The sequence below is a fragment of the Arvicanthis niloticus genome, chromosome 9 (assembly GCF_011762505.2).
Source record: "Arvicanthis niloticus isolate mArvNil1 chromosome 9, mArvNil1.pat.X, whole genome shotgun sequence".
NCBI classification, from domain to species: Eukaryota; Metazoa; Chordata; class Mammalia; order Rodentia; family Muridae; genus Arvicanthis; species Arvicanthis niloticus.
Window position 1 is genome coordinate 12779836 of NC_047666.1, and position 20671 is coordinate 12800506.

Here is a 20671-nt window from a genome sequence, read left to right on the forward strand (position 1 = left end):
CTCTTCTACTGCCCAATCACTGGCTGTAGTGATTTATTTAACAAATTTGATTGGACAGAAGGTTTACAAGATTCACTCTTCCTTCGCAGCCCCTCCCAGGAGTGGAGTTACCATGACAACAAGAGGCTAGGGCTATCCACCACAAGTCTGGGCATGGTTATTTATGCTTGTAACCCAGGGCGCCTGGTAGGTAGGAAGATTACATTGGATTTAAGGCCACTTAGTTAAAAAATAAAACAAAACTGAGGGATAGGGATAAAGGTTGAAAAAAACAAAGCAATTTCTATACTAGTGTAGACCAGCCCTTCCCAACCAAGGCTATATGAGAAATTTAAACTCTGATATCCAAAGGCAGCCTATGTTATACATTAACTTCTCTCTTATGCTTCTGGAAGGATTCTAGTTGTTTGGCCAATCTTGGGACAATTGACAAAATTCCAGCCCTTTGTTATAGGGCTTCATCCCCAGTGGAATTCAGGTCAAAGAAGACTAATACAGGCAGCTCAACCCTGTTTATGTAGAATACTTGTGACATAAAGACTGACAGAATATAGATAAGAAGAGTGTTGGCAATGGGCACCCCTGTGCTGTGGGCCGTCTTTCTAAGCTTTTTTCCACTGTTAAATATCCTCTGACATTTCCAACTTTGTAAAAAACAAGAGTTCCGGGCTGGGGAGATGGCTCGAGGAGGAAAAGAGTGTGTGCAAATGCAAGGGCCTGCGTTCAGATATGGAGCACCTACAGAAAGACTGCATGTGGCTGTAGTCTGGGGACCTCAGGGTTGCTGACGGGTCAGGGCAGGAGACTGGCCAGCCAGCTTGACAAACACACCAAACGGAAAGTGTAAGACAGACAGTAATAGACGGAGACACCTTATGTCCTTCTCTGGCCTCTTGAAATGTTTCCTAGATAAAGCAAATTAGAGGAGGAGGCGGAATCACAGAGTAGCGCCCCCTCCGTGTTCTCAATAAAAGACACAAACAAGTAAACACAAAACAAAAACAGGCATTGGTGTGACTGTCAGCTCCCTGGGTTCATCTGTGCTTGTTTCTGCATTCCTCAGGAAGTCTTTGATAGATACACAGCAACTAGTACAGTCTCAGGTCCGAGCTAGAGAATATATTGTTTTCTTTCTTTTATTAATTTTTAAATTCTATTTTATGTGTATGAGTATTTGCCTGCATGTGTGTATGTGTGGCATGGGCATGCCTGCTCCTCACAGAAGCCAGAAAAAGGCACCAGATCTCCTGGAACTGGAGTTAGAGATGGTTGTGAGCTGCTGTGTGGGTGCTGGAGACTGAATGAGAGTCCTCTACAAGAGCAACAAGTGCTCTTAACTACTGAGCCGCCTCTCCAGCTCCTACCCAGGTTTCCTACTAGCTAAGAGTGAACATGGATTGAGGTTCCCAGAAGCAAATGTGGGAGGGGACCCAGCTGCCCATTCATTTTCACCACCTCTGTTCTGACAAGCCTTATTCCTGAGGTGCGAATGTGACCTTACCTAACTTACAGTGTATCCTTTTCTCTACCAGTGACTACAGAAACAAATAGATCTGATGGGGGAAAAAAAGGAACTTTACTTAATTCCTAGGTGTGGTAGTTTGAATTAGAGTCACACACACACACACACACACACACACACACAGGCTCATATGTTTGAATGCTTGCTCCGTCCCTAGTGGGTGGAACTGTGTAGGAAGCATTGGGAGATACGGTCTTTTAGAGGAGGTGAGTCACTAGGGACAGGCTCAGATTTCCAAAGCCCATGCCAGGCCCGGTTTCTTTAACTCTGCTTTCAACTTGAGGATCAGGATGTAAGCTCTCAGCTACTGCCCCAGCACCATGCCTGCCTGCTGCCATGCTTCCTGCTATGATGGCCCTGGTCTCACCTTCTGAAACTATAAGCAATTAAAGGTTTTTTTTTTTTTTTTTTTTTTTTTTTTTTTTTTTAAATGAGTTGCCTTGGTCCATTGCCTGTTCACAGCAGTAAGAGAATAACTAAGACACTAGGATTCTCCCATCGAGTCACTTAGTAGTTCACAAAGAGAAAATAGCAACTGGCTTTTGCTACCTTAACCAACTATTCACATGAGGGGTCATCGGTGCCAGGCTGGGCAAACACTGTGTGCCTCCTGAGAAAACGCTGAGAGGAAAGCACAGCCTCCCTCCCACTGCGCTGCTGGGGGGGGGCCCCAGTGCATAACTGGAATCTGATCGTGAAGAAAAAGCAGATGAACCCCAACTAGGGAACATTCTGCAAAACACTTGGCCTTAACTTTTCAAAAAATGTCAAGGTCATGAGAGATAAGTGAAGAAGTGTTTTAGATTAAAGGAAGCTAAAGAGACATGACATTCGGCCTCATATGTGATCCTGGATGGTATCCTGGAAAATTTTTTGTTTCTGTTTTTGTTCAAAAGTCATTGCTTGAAACTACCAAAGAAATCCTCCTGAGATTTTATATTAGACTCTAGTCCTGAGTCAGTGTCCAGGCCCCTACATTGATCATTATACTGTGTTCATGTAAGGAATGACTTTATTTCTAGGAAAATAAAATATTTATTGTGTGACAGTGCCTACAGTTTTCTTTCAGGCATTTAAATAAATTATGCATATTATATACTAACAGAACGGCAGCACATCTATTAACCAAGGGGGGGCGGCTATCTGGGTGAAGGGTAGATGAAAATATAAGTATCGTTCTTGCAGTCTTTCTCTAAGTATAAAATTGTTTCAGAAAGCAAAGTGGACATCTGCGGCCTCCAGCTCACGGTGTTCTGACACCGTGGACACAGAGCTGTGGCATGGCTGCATCCTGTGTGGCCGCTGCTGCTCGTTTCCTGTATTGTTGAGCGTTCCTCAGCATCTGTCCCTCCTGACCTCTGCAGGGAACAGAATGAAGACCAGGTCTCTGTTGGCCTCAGAGTTCTTTCTGCTATACCCGCTATTGCTGCTATTCTAAGAGGCTTCCTGGTTTGTGGCTGGCCTCAGGGGCATCTGGTCAGCCAGCTCTGACCACCCCTACTCCCCAGTTCCTGATTTAAACTAGACCTACCACAATCCTGTGAGAGAAATTTCTCACACAGACTTTGAAGTGTATTTAAACCCAAACACACATCTGTGCACTGTAAGATGCTGTGGTCCAGCCCTTGATAGTAGGTAAGATACAAGCCACACATTTGCCTACTAAAGATGGGTCTGCCCATGCTGGCATTGTGGCATACACTTGTGATTCCAGCACTCAGGAGACTGAGCAGGAGGATCCTGAATTTGAAGTCATTCTGGAGTAATGGGAAAGATGCTGTCTCAAAACAAGACCTACAAAGCAAAGAAAGTACCCCCAATGCCTTGAGAGAACCCTGAGTTGTACATTTCAGTAGAAATCTTACACTTCTAAAAGCAGAATATTTTTATTAATTTTTGAGAATTTCATTCATACACACAGTGTACTTTGATGGTCCCCCTCAGTTCCTTCCCCCAAACTTCTATCCTCCACCCCCTTCAGACTGATTTCAGTTTGTTCTGCCCCACCCCCAACGTTTTAAAATCCAGTTTGCAGAACCTTTTGTACTTCCAACTGGGTTCCTCTGTGGAAAGGTAGTGGTGGGGGCCAGATCTTGGATTCAAAACAGGATCTCCAAGTTGGGGCTGTAATGGTTTATAGTGGGTAGGCAGGCTCGAGGGCCTCTCTCTATCTCTCTCCTCCCTCTCTCCCCTCTCCCCTCTCCCCTCTCCCCTCTCCCCTCTCCCCTCTCCCCTCTCCCCTCCTCCCATCTCCCCTCCTCCCCTCTCCCCTCTCCCCTCTCCCCTCTCCCCTCTCCCCTCTCCCCTCTCCCGTCTCCCCTCTCCCGTCTCCCCTCTCCTCCCTTCTCCCCTCTCCTCCCTTCTCCCCTCTCCTCCCCTCTCCTCCCCTCTCCTCCCCTCTCCTCCCCTCTCCTCCCCTCTCCTCCCCTCTCCTCCCCTCTCCTCCCCTCTCCTCCCTCTCCTCCCCTCTCCCCTCTCCTCCCTCCTCCCCTCTCCTCCCCTCTCCCCTCTCCTCCCCTCTCCCCTCTCCCCTCTCCTCCCCTCTCCCCTCTCCCCTCTCCTCCCCTGTCCTCCCCTCTCCGCCCCTCTCCTCCCCTCCCCTCTCCTCCCCTCTCCTCCCCTCTCCTCCCCCTCTCCCCTCTCCTCCCCTCTCTCTCATCTGGCATCTGGTCAGCCAGTTCTGACCACCCCTACTCCCCAGTTCCTGATTTAAACTAGACCTACCACAATCCTGTGAGAGAAATTTCTCACAGAGACTTTGAAGTGTATTTAAACCCAAACACACATTTCAGTTTGTTCTGCCCCACCCCCAACATTTTAAAATCCAGTTTGCAGAACCTTTTTTACTTCTCCTCTCCCCTCTCCCCTCTCCCCTCTCCCCTCTCCCGTCTCCCCCCTACCCCCCTCCCCCCTTCCCCCTTCCCCCCCCTCTCTCTCTGTAGCATTCCTCTGAAACCACCAAGCTCCAGTGGGCAGAGGAAGGGAGACTGTGATACGAATTTTTGTTCTCTTTTCTACCTTTCCTTCCCAGTCCTCACTTGCCAGAACTATTCCCTTCTCCACCACTCATGGCTGTCTATCCTCAAGCCCAGCCCAAAATAAACATTGTTGTATTCTCTGTGTGCGTGTTGGAACTTAAAAAAGATCTTGCCCACTCTTTCCTTTCTGGAGGTCTTTAGACTAACTTCTGCCATGTACTCTCGTGTCCTTTCTCTCCCTCATTCTCATGCCCCCAACATTCTCATGCCCATCCGACTGGCCAAGCTATTTACCATTCTTACTTTGGAAAGTCAGACGAGTGAGGATTCTGTCATCCCAGGAAGGAAGAAAAGCAATAGAAAGTTATTGCCCAACCTGAATTTTTGCAACTAGTGAAATTACTCCAGCCATGACTTGGCCCACATCAAATTGACAGAGAGCTGAGTGTTTCAACTCTTTCCTGTTCTGAGGAAGGTGGCAGCGCCAGGCAGACCTAGCTTTTGCTCCCAGGCCTGTCCGTACTCCTATGTGGGACAGCCATTGATTTGTTTGCCTGTGCCTCCCTCCTCTCCCATTCAAGGGGTCTTATGTACAACCTGGACACTTAAGAAACATCCAGTGAGCCGGGAGTAATGGTGCAGACCTTTAACCTCAGCACTTGGGATGCAGAGGCAGGCAGATCTCTGTGAACTTAATGTTAAGCTGGTCTATATAGTGAGTTCCAGGAAAGCCAGAACTACACAAAGAAACCCTGTCTTGAAAAACAAAAAGCCTATACTTTAGCTGGGTGGTAGTGACACACAGTTCTAATCCCAGCACGTGGGAAGCAGAGACAGGTAGATCTCTGAGTTGGGGGGTCAGCCTGGACTACAGAGCAAGTTCCAGGGCTACACAGAGAAACCCTGACTCGAAAAGACAAAGACAAACAAATGCATAGATAAATAAATGAATAGAAAAGAAACATGCAATGATGGTTGTGTGTGGATTTGGTGATGATGGATACAGGTGGATTTGGGTGCACTTTCAGGGTGGTCCAGTTGCAAAGCTGCTGGTCAGTCCCTTCAGCCAAGCAGTGCCTGTTAAGTGCCTTTTGTACAGTGGCACTCTTAGGCTCCTGAGTTCAAACAGTGAACGTTAAGGACAGAACTCTTACCTAGCGATCTCCTACAATGTTGCCTGTGCCCTGGACGGCTCTCCACCTGACCCTACCTGCTCTTAGCATTTGGGGAAAGAGTTGGCACAGAGTCAAGGACACAGACTCCAGAGCAGGTGAGAAAGACAGCAGCAAGCTCATCTGAGCACTGCTGCAAGCTCCTTCAATACCCTCCACCCGAGCCCCCACTGGTCCCAAGAAAGTATCTGTTCTAAACAGCAGTTCCTGATTGGCTGGCATTATTTGAACTAGCAATCCTTGGTCTCTCAGGCAGTCCTCAGTTAGGTCCTCCTGCAGGAGATGCTTCTGCAGCTGCACGGCCCCAGCATTTACATAGAGGCAGCCCCTCTGTTCTGCTACACTAGGTTAGTGCGGAGAGCAGGTGCATTGACTGATGTCAGTGGCTGTCTCCAGCGCAGGGAAGTCAAGCAGCAAAGCAGATGAGCAGGTTGAGAGGTAATAAGCTGTTTATCAAGGGTCTTAATCGAGGAAGGCAGAAAAGGCAGGCCCCAGGGAGTACTGGGTAAGATATAGGAGAGGCACCATCTGTGTCCATGAGTCACATTCTCACTTTGGAGGATGAATGTTTTTAGAGAGTGTTCCAAGGGATCAGAATTCACTGCCTTAGTATTTTAGACTTGTAAAGAGCAGAGAATTGAGTGATTGTAACGATCCCCCCTTTACATCAGAGGGATCCCATTGGTGTGGATTAAAAGCCCTCCCTTGGCATCATGAAGGATTCATTAGCCACAACAGTAGGGTGCAGATAGAAGACAGACCCGTATATCTTGGCTCAGTTTGTGGAATCTGGACAGCCTTCAGGCCAAAACCTGTTCATTCCATGTGTTTATCTCTGCCGTGGAAAACTTACTTGAAAGTGCTGTGCCCACATTACATGAGAGCTTGCTTGAAAGTGCTGTGCCCACATTACATGAGAGCTTGCTTGAAAGTGGGCGTCCTCGTCTCACCCTGTCAGGTGTCACATTCTGGGCACAAAGTGTAAGGGATTTGCATTGCTTCATACCCTCAAGTGATTCTTGTCCAAGGTCCGGTTGCAAAACCCTGGCTGAGGTGATAGAGGGAATGTTGGGGGAAGCTCAGCAATCGGCACTTTCTGTGCTTTTGTGTGGGTAACTACTTGCTTGTGAAGTTGGGTGAGGCCCTGCCTACCCTGTGGACATGGGAAAGGAAGGATGCTGTGGATGGATGGCATGGTTTCCCCTTCAGTGGTGACATGGGACTGAGACAGGTGAAGTAGGAAACAATGGTCACTTGGATCTGGGAGTGGGTGCTTTCTTCCCACTGCCGTGCACTGGCTGCTTTGTCCAGCCTACCTGTGTGTGTGGCTCAGACCAATGCGGTCATTGTCTTGTATACCGTTGACAGGTAAGCACCTGACCACCATCTTAATAAACCAAGATCTCTTGAAATTGTACATTGCAACCCCAACACAGAATATTAAATATTGAAATGCAGGCGTCATTAGTTTTAGTCCTTTAATGTAGCCTGACATGTAAGTCTAATTACTCTTCTTGACTTTCATATGAGGCGGTGTTGAAATATTAATATGTATGATAATTATCCCAACAGTGCCAGGGTGCTTTTGTTCCCCCCAGGGACATGTGACAACATCTAGGGACATTTAAAAATTATTACATTTTATTTATTGGAATGGTGTGCGTATGTGTGTAGACACGAGTGCCATGGCAGGAGTGTGGCGGTCAGAGGACAACCTCCAGGAACTTGTTCCACCACCGTGTGGGCCTTGGATGGAGCACAGGACTTCAAGCATAGACGCAAGTGTCTTTACATAGTGAGCCATCCTGTTGGCCCAGGAAATAAATTTTTTTTAAAAAAAGGATTATTCATTACCTATTTGTGTGTGTATTTGTGCTTGCCTATGTAAATTTATGTGCACCAAGTTTGTACAGGTGCCCATGAGGCCTGAGTACATCAGATTCCTTGGAACTAGAGTTATAGGTGGTTGTGAGTTGCCTCCTCTCTGTGTGTGTGTGTGTGTGTGTTTATTGTTTTTGGAACTGTCCAGTCCAGCTGGACAATCAAGTGGGACCCCCTCTCCCTGTGGAGAGGACTGAGATGTTCGAGAAAATAAGGAGGCACAGCAAGTCAAGAAGTCGGATCAAGCTGGCAAAGATTTTATTGTTCACACAGGTTATATACTCTGAAAACAGGATATGGGGAGGGGCAAGAAGGGAAAGGAGCTTTGCAGGTGGAGGAAGCTAGCTGCAGCTGTGGGGTCTAACTAGATTATACCTGTTGTTCTCACAAAGCCTTGCTGTTACCAGGGGTTCTAAAAACATCTATCTAGCAGGATGTTGGCTAAATCTAAAGGTCAGGAGGAAGGGTTACTAAGGTGAGTTGCTATGAGGCCTCTGAGAACTGAAAATACAGCAAGTGAAGCATGGAAGGTAAGCAGAAAGAAGAATAGTAAATAGGAGAGCCAAGGATGAGTGTTTGCCAAGAGTAAGGCCTTGCCATGGCTTCCCACACAGAACCGAGCTCAGGTCATCCACAAGCGTCATAAGCACTCGTAATAATGGAGCCACCTCTCCACTCCCCCAAGAGACATTTTTGATTGGTACATAAGAGGAGCAGGAGGAGGAGTGGTGTAGAGATGCTCCTGAATGTCTGATGATAAATGGGACCACCCCTCCCCACCACCTGTGGAGCTGAACATGCCTGCATCAAGGTGGAAAAACAATACAGAAGAGTAATTGAATACCTATCTGTTACAGGCTAGGATGCTAAGTAAGCTGTGTGTGTGTGTGTGTGTGTGTGTGTGTGTGTGTCTGTGTGTGTGTGTGTGTGTGTCTGTGTGTGTCTGTGTGTGTTGCAATGCTAAAGCTAGTCTGTGATTAGCTACCTAGATTGTGTGTGGATGGAAATTACTTGGGCAAGGAAGAGTAGGTCGACTTCTTCTAGAATGGAGAGAGAAGTTAAAAGCCAAGAGCATCCAAAGCCATGCATGTGTAAGGCACAGGACTGCTGTGCTCCTGAGTGATTTTAAAGTGGTTCTGTGAGGTTTACAACATGTTCTGCAATACAGAAACAGTGATCTCTGTAGTAAAACAAATGAATGGACCTGTCAGCTCACATTTCCTTTCTCTGTGATTGGAGCACCTGTAATACACTTCTTTAGCAAGAGCCCCTCAGACATTTTGATCTACTTTAAATAATTGTTTTGATTTGTTTTTTTCTGAGACAGGTCCATGCTGGCCTTGAACTCAGTGAACCCAGGCCAGCCCCATACTTGCAGCAATCCTCCTGTCTCAGCTTACCCAGTGCCAGGGTTATAGGCATGTGCCACCAGACCCAGCTGGTAGTACTAGCTTTAGCCCTCACATGGTACGTTAGATACCCATACTTGTTCATTTTATGTCTTTCCATCTGCTTTCTGTTTCCTTCCCCTAACCCAGCCTGTGATAACAGCTGTTGAATTCTCTCTATCTGTATTTTTGAGGGTTTTTTTTTTAATTGCACATGTATGGTTTGTAGGAGTTGTCTTTCTTTGTTCAGCTTATTTCACATAGCATGGTGTCCTCCATTCTGAAGCAAGCAGGAAGCATCTTTGTCCATCTTTGCTTCAAGCTGCCTCTCCCTTTGGGGTGAGGATAGAAGAGGCTTTCATTTAGAACTTACTGGCACCCATTGTAGCCCGGCCTGCGCTTGCTAACCCCTTGCCGCTTGCCTTGCCTGCCCACTGACAGCTGCAGACTCTTCTGCTTAGTGCACAGCTTCCTCTCCCTGAGATCACGTTACTTTCTGGGACAGTTGGTATCCGAAGCAGGGACTCAACCATTGTTTTGTCTCCATGTCCTTACTGTGTGCACTGGCAGGGCCATTGAAACTTAACTGACAAATTACCCTCTCATGTGGATGCATCAGGGGTTTCTATGGTGGTCCCTGCTCCAGGGTTAAGCAATTTAAAAATTTGTCTAGGAATTATTCAACTTAGATGATGAGAGTTCCAGAACTATCTAAACCCTACAAAGCTACAGATTCATTCATTCCCTCCCCACCTTCTCTCTCTCTCTCTCTCTCTGACAGATTCTCACATTGTACCCAAGCAGGTAACTTGAGGTAATTCTCCTGCCTTTGCCCCCTGGTTGCTGAGATGCACATGTGAGCTACTACATCCTGCATTTTGTTTTTCTTAATACTTATTTGTTCATCTCTTCAACTTCCTCAAGGTAGTTTTTCCCAAGTCAAGTCTGAGCACTGTTCTTCCACACTGGCATTCTCATCACTGTACGGATCTTATCTCTTCCCTTCCTTATCCAAATGGCCCTGGATCCTTGTCTGTTCTGGACCTACCTATTTCCTTCCTTACTTCAGAAACTGAATTTTATCTGGTCAAGCAGCATACATAACTTATGGAAAGCCCCAGATAGCTCTGCTGTTAGTCACCATTGATGAAACATCAGGACCAAAAGCAACTTGGGTAAGAAAGAGTTACATTGCCAGGCAGTGGTGGCGCACGCCTTTAATCCCAGCACTTGGGAGGCAGAGGCAGCGGATTTCTGAGTTCGAGGCCAGCCTGGTCTACAGAGCGAGTATCAGGACAGCCAGGGCTACACAGAGAAACCCTGTCTCGAAAAAAAAAAAAAAAAAAACCAAACAAATAAGAAAGGGTTACATTTTTACATTGATGTTCATATATTACTCAGGGTTCTCTAAAGTAACAGAATTTACAGAATGAATCCTCATAAATATATAAATAAATAAATAAATAAATAATATACATATATATATGAATATGATTTATTAGAATGGCTTATGGGCGGTGGTCCACCTAATCTAACAATGGCCACCTATAAATAGAAGGTCTAAGAATCTAGTAGTTGTTCTGTCCATGAGGTTGGATGTCTCAGCTGGTCTTCAGTATACACTTGAATCTCAAAGAAGTCGACTCTAAGGGCAATGAAGACTTGGTAGCAAGGCAAGAGGAAACAGGCAAAGAGCAAAACCTTCCTTCTTCCATGTCCTTACATAGGGTTCCTGCAGATGGCATGGCCCAGATTAGAGGTAAGTCTTTCTGCCTCAAAAGATCTGGATTAAAGGTGTGTCTTCAGATTAGAAGCAGATTTCCCCACTTCAAATTAAGCAAAACTCCTCACCAGTGTGTCCCATTTAGGGGTTTTAGTTAATTCCAGATATGGTCAAGTTGACAACCAAGAATGGCCATCACAGTCATCAGAGGACAACAGGACAGGAACTCAGGCATCGTAGGAACCTGGGCAGGAGCTGATGCAGACGCCTTGGAGTAGTGCTGCTTACCGACTTGCTGGTCATGGCTTCATCAGCCTGCTTTTTAAATAGAATCTAGGACCAGCATCCCAGGGATGGTAACACCTACAATGCACTGGGCCCTTCCTCACCAATCACTAATTAAGAAAATGTCCTATAGGCTTGCCTACTGCCTGCTCTTATGGAAGCACTTTCTCAATTGAGGCTCCCTCCTCTCAGGTGACTGACTTGTGTCAGGTTACATAAAACCAGCCAGCACAGACCCCAATGCTGCCTTCCTCTTGCCTGTACTCCCTCCCCCTACCCCTCCATACCATTCTTTCTTGAGCATTCTCAGGCATATGCTCTTGCCCCCACAGTAGCTAGGTCTCTGGGCTGAGCTCAGCTTCATGCACCCAGATCACAGGTCAACCCCTCCCCCACCTACTTCTGCACTCGTGCAGATATCAGGAGGAAGTGTAAGGTGCACACCCAATCCTTTCGCTCCCCTGTGGGAAGCCTATCCGCCATGCCATCTTTTCTCCACTACAAGTTTACAAAATCACAAAAGTTAGTCTAGCAGCTGTCTCTTACTTTCCATGGGTGGGTAGTTGTAGCCTTCCCAGCCTTGAGCAGGCTAAGCAGACCTTGAACGTTTGCCAGGACAGGTCTTTTCAACCTGGACAGGGACAGCTGCCCTGGCTGCAGTTGCAGGTTTCCATGGGAACTCAGCTGCTTGGGCTGCCTGCACTGACCTTGCTCTGCAACATGCTCCAGCTGAGGCAGGGGGTGGGGTTTGTGGTTTTTCCCTTTATATACACTGTGCTTATTCTTAAACTCGGAGCCTCTATCAGAACCTTGACTTGGCTTCATTCTTCTCTCGCCCCTCTGCCCTATTCATTTCCAGCCCCCCCCCACCCCTTTCAGGTAAACCCAGGTACAGGTAGTAACTGGTAGTGCAGACACACTAGGGAAAAAAAAAAAAAAAAAAAAAAAAAAAACCTTTGCAGCTTAATTCCTTTAACTCCGTAAAGCGAGGCTGGCTGTCAGAACAGACACTGTCAAACCACAGTCCACATCCCACTGTCCTCCTGGGCACTGACATCTCATCACCTCCCAAGCCACCCTAAACCACACAAAGCTTGACACTCATGCCTGCGTCTCCCTGGGAGCGGGACACGGATCCTTGGTGTACTCTCTTTTATCACCACCTTCCTGTCATCATTTCTTACTCAATCTGCCACTGCTTCCTCATCCTCTTGGCCACTCAGGACAGCCCTCAGTTTCCTCATTCACCTATGATACCACAGCGTGTATGCCCAGGTCTTACCTCACAGTCACTGTGAATGTAGCCTTCAGCCCCAGCTGGGCTAATTCCTCATCTGTGGTGAAATCCATTTCTCACAGACCTCCCACGCCCATGGATATTACCTGTGTCCTTAGCTGGACAGGCTCACTTCACGCCAGTCCTGTTTGCTCGCTCAGAGGTTGTTTGAAACAGCCTGCAGCGTAAAAAAAAAAAAAAAAAAAACAACGGATTTCTGAGTTCGAGGCCAGCCTGGTCTACAGAGTGAGTTCCAGGACAGCCAAGGGCTACACAGAGAAACCCTGTCTCGAAAAAAAAAAAAAAAAAAAAAAGAAACAGCCTGCAGTATTTAAGCCCTCCTGGACTCGACTACCGCCTGCTGTTCCAAGCCCTGTTCTTCCCAGGCAGTGGAGGGGTGAGTTGGATTTCTCAGCACCTCTGCTTATACAGGTACATCCTTGGGAAAGTTAAACTCAGATAGCAAACCAGGGAAGTCGATGTTTTTAGGGTTTGGTAAGATCAGATGTAGACTTACCCTTCCCACTCCGTGAGTGCCCTTTCCTCTCTTGACAGCAAGTATCCATAGGGCCAGTTTGCCACTTCTTCTACTGCTTTGAGATACTGTTCTATTTTGTCTGTAGTGGTTCATTCTTAATTTCATGAAAATTAGGTTTGGGGGACCTTAACCAGTGACACATCCTGCACAGGTCCATCCTCCTCTAGGTCCTCCTCAGTCACCCTTTAAGATCCTCAGGTTTCCTCACGTTACTTTTGTGTATCTACATTCACTTGTTTCCTGCCTACATCCCAGTCAGTCCCTACCTCCTTGTGACCCCTAGCTTCTCTACATTCCTAAAATTCACTCATTTCAGAAGTAGATTATTGGGAGCTGGTGAGATGGCTATCGGGTGAAGGCACTTGTCACCATACCTGGTGACCCGAGCTTGAGTGTCATGACCCATATGGAAGGAGAGGAGAGAGCTGAGTCCTTCTTCAAGCTGTCCCCTGATATAGTCTTCCGATAGATAGATAGATAGATAGATAGATAGATAGATAGATAGATAGATAGATAGCATGGTTGCACATACTTTAATCCTAGCACTTAGGAGGCTGAGGTAGGTAGATCTCTGAGTATAAGGCCAACCTGGTCTACAGAGTGAGTTTCAGGACAGCCAGGGCTATGTAGAGTGACCCTGTCTCAAAAAACAGAACAAACAAAATATTTGCACATAATTGGAATTACACAGCATGTAATCTTTAAGTTTCCTTTAACTTAGATGATAGAACAAGATGTAAGTAATAATAATAATTATAGTAATGTGGTATTAATAATAATTCACTTGTACATCATTGATTCAGAAAATGTCACTTTTAGGCATTGTCTCTCCAACTGCTAGAAGTAGAGACAATGCTATCATGCCCCTGTTCCCTTCTGTTTCCAACTGCCTTGTGTGATACACATAACATAGTTGGCCTTCGCACAGTTTTCTTTAAGGTGAAATTGTCTACATATGGACTAGAAGTTCACCTCCCCTTTTTAAGATTTATTTTTACCCCATGTAGTAGTTTGAATATGCTTGGCACACAGGAAATGGCACCATTAGGAGGTGTGGCCTTGTTGGAGGAAGTATCATTGTAGGGGTGGGCTTTGAGAGTCTCCTTCTGGCTGTCTTTGGATCAAGATATAGAACTCTCAGCTCCTTCTCCAGCACCAATGAAATGCTCTAAGAATTGCCTTGCTCAGTTGTCTCTTCACAGCAGTGAAACCCTAACTAAGACACCTTCCCTCCACCTCCCTTCCTTCCCTTCCCCCCCTCCCTTCACTGTTCCCCTTCTGTGTCCAAGGGTGTGCGTGTGTGCACCTATGCATGATGACATGCAGTTACCTGGGGAGGTCAGAAGGTGTTAGATCCCTTAGAGCTTCAGTTCCAGGCCGTTGTGAGCCATTTGACATGGCTCACGGGAACCGAACTGGAGCCCTTTGCAAGAGCAGCAGCAATGCTCTTAGTTACATTTCTTCCTTGGGCCTTTAATAAGAAATGTTTTCCTATTAGACACATAGCCTCTTAAAAATCCACTACACTTTTGTGTATGAGTAGAAAAATACCTTCAAAGATAAGCCTGCTCTCTGTGAAGTGACTAGTGAAGCTACAAAGCAGAGGCAGTGGTCCAGTAGCCTGAATGAGGATAAGGTTACATTGGTATGCCTGGGGAGCCAAGCACTTAGGAGGGGCCGGGAGAGACTGCAGGCCAGTCCTGAAGAATCTATATTCAAGTGAGGGAGACAAGAGACAAATCCTATTTTAAAAGCCTGAACACCATGCCCTACAGTGCACCAGGACAGTGTCTGTATAGGAAGGTGCATGTAAGTATAGGCAGTTCCTCCAGGGAGGCTGTGAGTGCAGCTGCCTGTGATCTAGCTCAAGTATTTCCACATTTTATGAGCTAATTGAACTGACTACCAGAAGATGAATTGTTCATGTCATAATTATGTTTTTGTTACTGTGATAAAATCCTCTGATAAAAGCAACTAAGGAGAGAAAGTTTATTTTCTATGTATTACTTATTCATTAGAGGGTAGGGCATGCATGGGCCATGGCACCTTTTGGGAGTCTGTTCTTTCCCTCTACCCTGTGAGTCCTAGAGGTTGAACTTGGGTCATCATGCTTTATAAGAGCCTTTCCCCACTAAGCCATGTCACCAGCCCAGAAAGGGCGTATTTTAGCCACAGTCTGGTCATTGCAGGAAGTCACAATGACAAGCACAGGACTGTTGACCACACTGTACCGGTAGTCAGAGCAGAGAAAAACAAACCCACGCGTGTGCTCAGCCGATATTCTCCACTCTCGCGCATTTCAGCATTCCTTGCCTAGCAGGTGGTGCATCACCTTGGGTGGGTCTTCCCACCTCAGTTACCATAATCAAGATAATCACCCATGGCGTGCCCACAGACGTGTTGCAACCATCCCTTATCTGATCAGCTTGACGGGACAATACATCATTTAAAGTCATAACTTCCACCCCTAGTCCTCAAATTTTCATTGTTAATCTCATAAACTTATCCAACCTGAACAACTCCCATATCTTTAAAAATCCCAACACTTTAAGAAATACAAACTCTCTTCACAATGCCGTCTATAAAATAAATTTAAAAAATCAAGCTAATATATTGGGACAAAATAAATATCCCCATTTCAAAATAGGAGAATGGCATAAAGCATTCCCACCAAAACAAATTCAAACTCTAGCAGGGTAAATACCAAACCCTGTAACTCTGTGCTCAACATTTAGAACTCACGATGAAATCTAACAGGCTCCAGTAGGCTGGAATGTACCCACCACTCCAGCACATACAGATTCTTCCTGAGGCTGGCTGTCCTACACACCTGCAGCTCTCCTTGACCAGTGCTCCACAGTCCTGACATCTTCAGTATCCTTGGGTCTTCATGACCCATCAGACCCTGCCCTATAGTGGTTCTCCATGTCTTCCTCAGTCTTGGGATTTATTTTTTTAGGCTTTTGCCTATGGAGTGGTGCCATCAACACTGGTACCGTGTGGAGGATGGTTTGACATTGTCAAGTTTTGATGCCAGCTTAAGGTGTGTATCAGACGTGCTAACCCTGAGGAGACCCTTGATATTCTCCCAGCCTCTGCAAGTACTGCCGATCTGTCAGCTACAGCTGCTCAGCCACAGCCAGAATACTGCCATTCTGCCTTGAAAGTTCTGCCAAAAGTTAGACCATTATCTTTAAATGTAGCTTCTCTCAGTTCTCAGGACAGTAGGGTAAGTAAAGCTAGATTCTTGACTAAAATAGCACACGACTGGCCGCTGTCTGTTCCTGATGAGTCTTGTTTCTTCCTTCTGCAAGCTCCACTGTCTGCATGTCCATTGGTGTTCCTTGCATCTTCCAGACTCCACTAGAACAGCCCATGGACGCTGCTCCCTTCGGCTGACCATACAGTTGTGCTTGAAAACTTTCCAGGGTCTTCGCTCTCGTAACTTCTCACTGAAGGCTTCAGTCTTCAGCAAAGGTTTCCTAATAAGGTCTTTGTCACTTTTTTTTTTTTTTAATGTATTTCAAGTAGAATGATACACTATTCTAACGCCCCCCGCCCCTAGAGCTTTGCATCCGCGGAGAAATCACGAGATGCAGAGATCAGGTAGTTACTGTAAACGAGGCTTTTTAATCTTTATCACCCACGTGGAGAAACGTGGAGAGACTCGGAAGGGGAGAGCTGAGGAAGGGGTCCCGCTTAAGTACAGTCTAGAGTGACGTACAGTCTAGATTCACTTTTGATTGGCTGTTCGCTCACCACCCAATATGCCTCGGGATTGGCAGTGACTAAGGAAGCCTATCTGCCTAGCAACTGCGCAGATAACAGCAGCTTCCTACATCTCCCCCTGTTTAAATTATTAATATGAAACAGCCTTTTGCCGATTAAATGTAGTACCAAATAAGATTCGAACTCAAACCCGATCAAGCAAACTCCATCTTGGGGGAATAAGCGATCAAGAGCTTACAGCCCGAAGAATTTTTCCTTACCCTAACCAGGTGCGATGGAAGCGAGTCCTCTGGGTGCTAAGGGCTAAGGAAAATATAAAGAGAATTGACACCCATCCCTGTGCAATGGAGTATATATAGCTCCCAGGGGTGCAAAGGCTGTCAACCTATTATTAGGTACCACAATTATTTAGGCAAGAGCTGACTGGACAAGACCTCTCATCTACCCCAGTGCAATGGGCCAAACCCCTGGTGTGCATAGACTGAGAGTGTCTCTGTCATAGGCTATTTTCTAGCCTAGATCGTCAAATTTCAGGGAGGGATGCTCTTGCTCTAAGGCTGCGAGTGCTTAGGCTTTAAGCTACCTTGTCACTTATTTTGCTGGGCTCTGAACTTACAAACCAACCATCTATGAATACTAATTCACATCATAGGGCTGTATATCAAGCAGGCCTATTCCCGCTCTTTAGAAAGAAAGAAAGAAAGAAAGAAAGAAAGAAAGAAAGAAAGAAAGAAAGAGGCAGAAGAAATTTAAGAAGTAAAATCTCCACAGGAAACAGGTTCCATCCGCACTCCATCAAGGTTGGAAATCCGGATTTGTAATGGCTGTTATACCTGGTCCAACTTCCCATTCCACTTTCCTTTTAAATAAGCAGAAAGATCATGGCTTTAAGTAAATGCATCATTCACAAATCTTAAAGGTGTAACGCCTGGATGTGGGGTCGCTGAGACACACAGCTTATTTGAGCCACATCTGTGAGCCACTTCACATGGGCTAGAGCCAATCAATTCTCTGATTGACCAAAGTCTATTTTAAGTCTCCATAACGATGTACTGAGATGGGCACAAAGGTAGGCACATGCACAACCAAGGCTAGGTCTAGTGATCCATTCTAGCCTTGTGCTAAAAGCATGTAACATTTTTACGATCCAAGATATCAGAATTATTCTGAAGGTTGGATAACATAAAGAAAAATGAAGGGTCTACACACACCAACACCGGTTGTGTAGATGTATTTTTAAACACCTTATTAAATTTAATGTTATTTAAATGGCTAGAGATATTAAATCTTGTAGCCGAAACATTCTGCACTTTATGAAACATATTTAACAAGACAAAGGCAGATATACCCCTTTTTTAACATTTAAACAGTGGCTACAACACATAATTTAATTGTTTTGAAGCAAGATAAACTCAAGAAAATACACATGTTTTAATCTAGGATTTACATCCCTTTGAAAACATTAAACAAAGGTTTTAAATCCTCTTATGGTAAGCTTAAAATGAGGTTTTAGTCAATTAATATCTCTTAACAACTTTTAAAAATCACTAAGAGTAAATCAAGATTAAAAGTAAACTATTTTTCTTTGCATGTACACTCACAAGCCAGAAGATGGCGTTAGATCCCCACCACAAATGGTTGTGAGACACCACGTGGCCGCTGGGAGTTTAACCTTTATATTTTAAATTAAGTCCAGCCTTAATGGCTGAGCTATTTCTCTACCCCTAATTTATCTCAAATATTGAAAGACACTGTCTTTGAATCCTTTTTTGGAGTAACAAGTATTTTAAAAATTTTTAAAGCTCGCTATATTGAAGCAATAGCTTGTAGAAAAAATTTTCTTTAGAGAAATCCACTAATCAAATATCACACAATGAATAATACACACCAAAAGATTTAACCTCTTACCCTTTTTGTATTAAGGTAACAAAATTTGTATATATATGTAAAATATAAAACATTACCCATTTTTTGAAGCAATTATTTTTTAACAAATATTGTTCCATGGGCTCTTAAACATTATGAATAAATTTATTACCTATAAACCTTTTACCTCTACCAGAAATGTAAAGGAATGGTATAAAAATATTTTTTATGTAAACATTTATTGAAATGGTAGCTGGATAAGACATGTTAGGCTGTATAAATCTTAAATTTGAACTTTATTTTGGATTAATTTAATAACCAATCTTTTTTGTCTCATGAGAATATCGGATAAAAGCCAATTTTATTCTCTAATGATTGTAACACATATTAAAGGAATCTAAGGAATCTTATTTTTAACAACTTTGAATATAAGCTACCTTGTTAGGATCTGGTCTTTAGACTCAGAACGAAAACTGCTTCTGGCCGCAGCCTGCGTGTCTTAATTCAAATGTAAATGTACTTAACCTCCCTCTGCCTGCCTGCCTGCCCGCGCAGTCCCGAACTGAACCATTTTGCTTTTATTTAAAACCTTAAATTTGAACTAAAAACCTCTGGAATAGTTTAAGATTTGACCAAATCCCACAGCGATATACTCAGCCACAATGGCAGAAGAGTCAGAGCCGAAATCTTGTAATCCAGCTTCCTTCTTTCTGATCCTCCGAAGGCTCCCGCGTCTGCACGGGGGGGGGGGGGGGGGGGGGGGGGGGGAGGGCAAGCGGCTCCAGGCCACGCTCCGCCATCGCGACCGCGCACGCGCTGCCATGTGCCACGGGCCCAAATTAAATTGTTTTCACCTGTGAAGGAAACACAAAAAACTTCCCACCCCGGGCCACAGCAGGCCCTCAGCCAATCTTGTATCCTCTTGTTCTTACGAGGGACAATGGCTGCACGGCACCCAGCCATGACATCCTCAAAGATCATCTCCATCACTGGCATTGCTTGCTCTGAGCCCGCAGGACACTCTCTGTGTGCCCGCAGCTGGAAGGCAGCTTCCCAGGGCAGACTGCCTCCCTCCTCTGTCTGCCTTTTGCGGCAAGCTCCCTTGCTCTGCCGGGCTGCAAGCCGCCACACGTAGCAGAGTGCAGACGCCTCTGCAACCGGTCTGACCCAGGCCCTGTTGCAGTGTGTCTGTTCCCACAGCCCGAACCGAGAAGCACGGCAGGGGACCCTCGAGCCCGAGCGAGCCGCTGGCTCCGGCGAGGTCGGTGGGGCTGGGCTGAGTGACTTAAGATCTTTCTTAGTCTTATCTCAGAACGGCTATACTTTTCACAAGCGGCTACTTCCTCCTCGGAGCTGCCCAGTTCTATGGAGTCAGGCTCCTTAATGAAATACAGGGGGGTCCTTTTGACCTTCGTTCTCTCTCCACCATCCGGCGGAGGGTCCTCAAGCTTGATGGGCTCTGCAGTAGCCCTTGTTCCTTTTGAGTACTCTATCCCTCCAGGCTCCTTGGCCTGATGCCGCCGCCGGCTCACACTAACACACTCTGGTTCTGATAGCCTGGAACGGACCTCTCTTGAAACCTCTTGACTTGCCCTAATAGCTGAAAGCAACGCAAACAGGAGGCTAGCTATTGTTGCGGTGGTAATGGGTGAATATCCACCCGCAACGAAGGTTTCTATCCCAAGCATACCTTCCAGAGGTGACCCCGCACATCGACAGTCTTTTAACCGTCCTCGAAGCTCAGGGTTTTTCCGCTAACGCGTAGAGATTTCTGCCGCCTGGGAAAACCGTGCGTGGAATCTCCCAGGTTTCGGCACCAGATCTAACGCGCCCCCCCTAGAGCTTTGCATCCGCGGAGAAATCACGAGATGCAGAGATCAGGTAGTTACTGTAAACGAGGCTTTTTAATCTTTATCACCCACGTGGAGAAACGTGGAGAGACGCGGAAGGGAAGAGCTGAGGAAGGGGTCCCGCTTAAGTACAGTCTAGAGTGACGTATTCACTTTTGATTGGCTGTTCGCTCACCACCCAATATACCCCGGGATTGGCAGTGACTAAGGAAGCCTATCTGCCTAGCAACTGCGCAGATAACAGCAGCTTCCTACACACTATGGTATGAAGTATTCTCAGTCTAGAATTGGTAGAATATCTGCCTAGTTAGAACTGGAGTTGAGGGACAGGTTCTTTACAGTAGCAGGGAAAAGGGAAAAAAATAACCTGAGTGTCAGTTTACTTATGATTGAAACAGGGGTTCATTGTGTTAGGAGAGCCCGGTCTTGATCGGACAATCCACCTGCCTGAGATTCCCGAGTG

At 45.8% G+C, this 20671-nt stretch overlaps 1 protein-coding gene and 1 long non-coding RNA gene across 4 annotated transcripts in view; one reads left to right on the forward strand and one right to left on the reverse strand.

Moving 5' to 3' along the window:
* St3gal5 (ST3 beta-galactoside alpha-2,3-sialyltransferase 5) overlaps positions 1–20671 on the forward strand; it is a 67071-nt gene that overhangs the window by 7356 nt on the left and 39044 nt on the right. The gene's annotated exons all lie outside the window — the stretch shown is intronic.
* Positions 10423–19083, reverse strand: LOC143443454 (uncharacterized). The gene is made up of 2 exons (XR_013112444.1): positions 10793–19083; positions 10423–10673 (listed from the first exon to the last, which is right to left on the reverse strand). It is a non-coding gene; the product is annotated as an uncharacterized LOC143443454 (long non-coding RNA).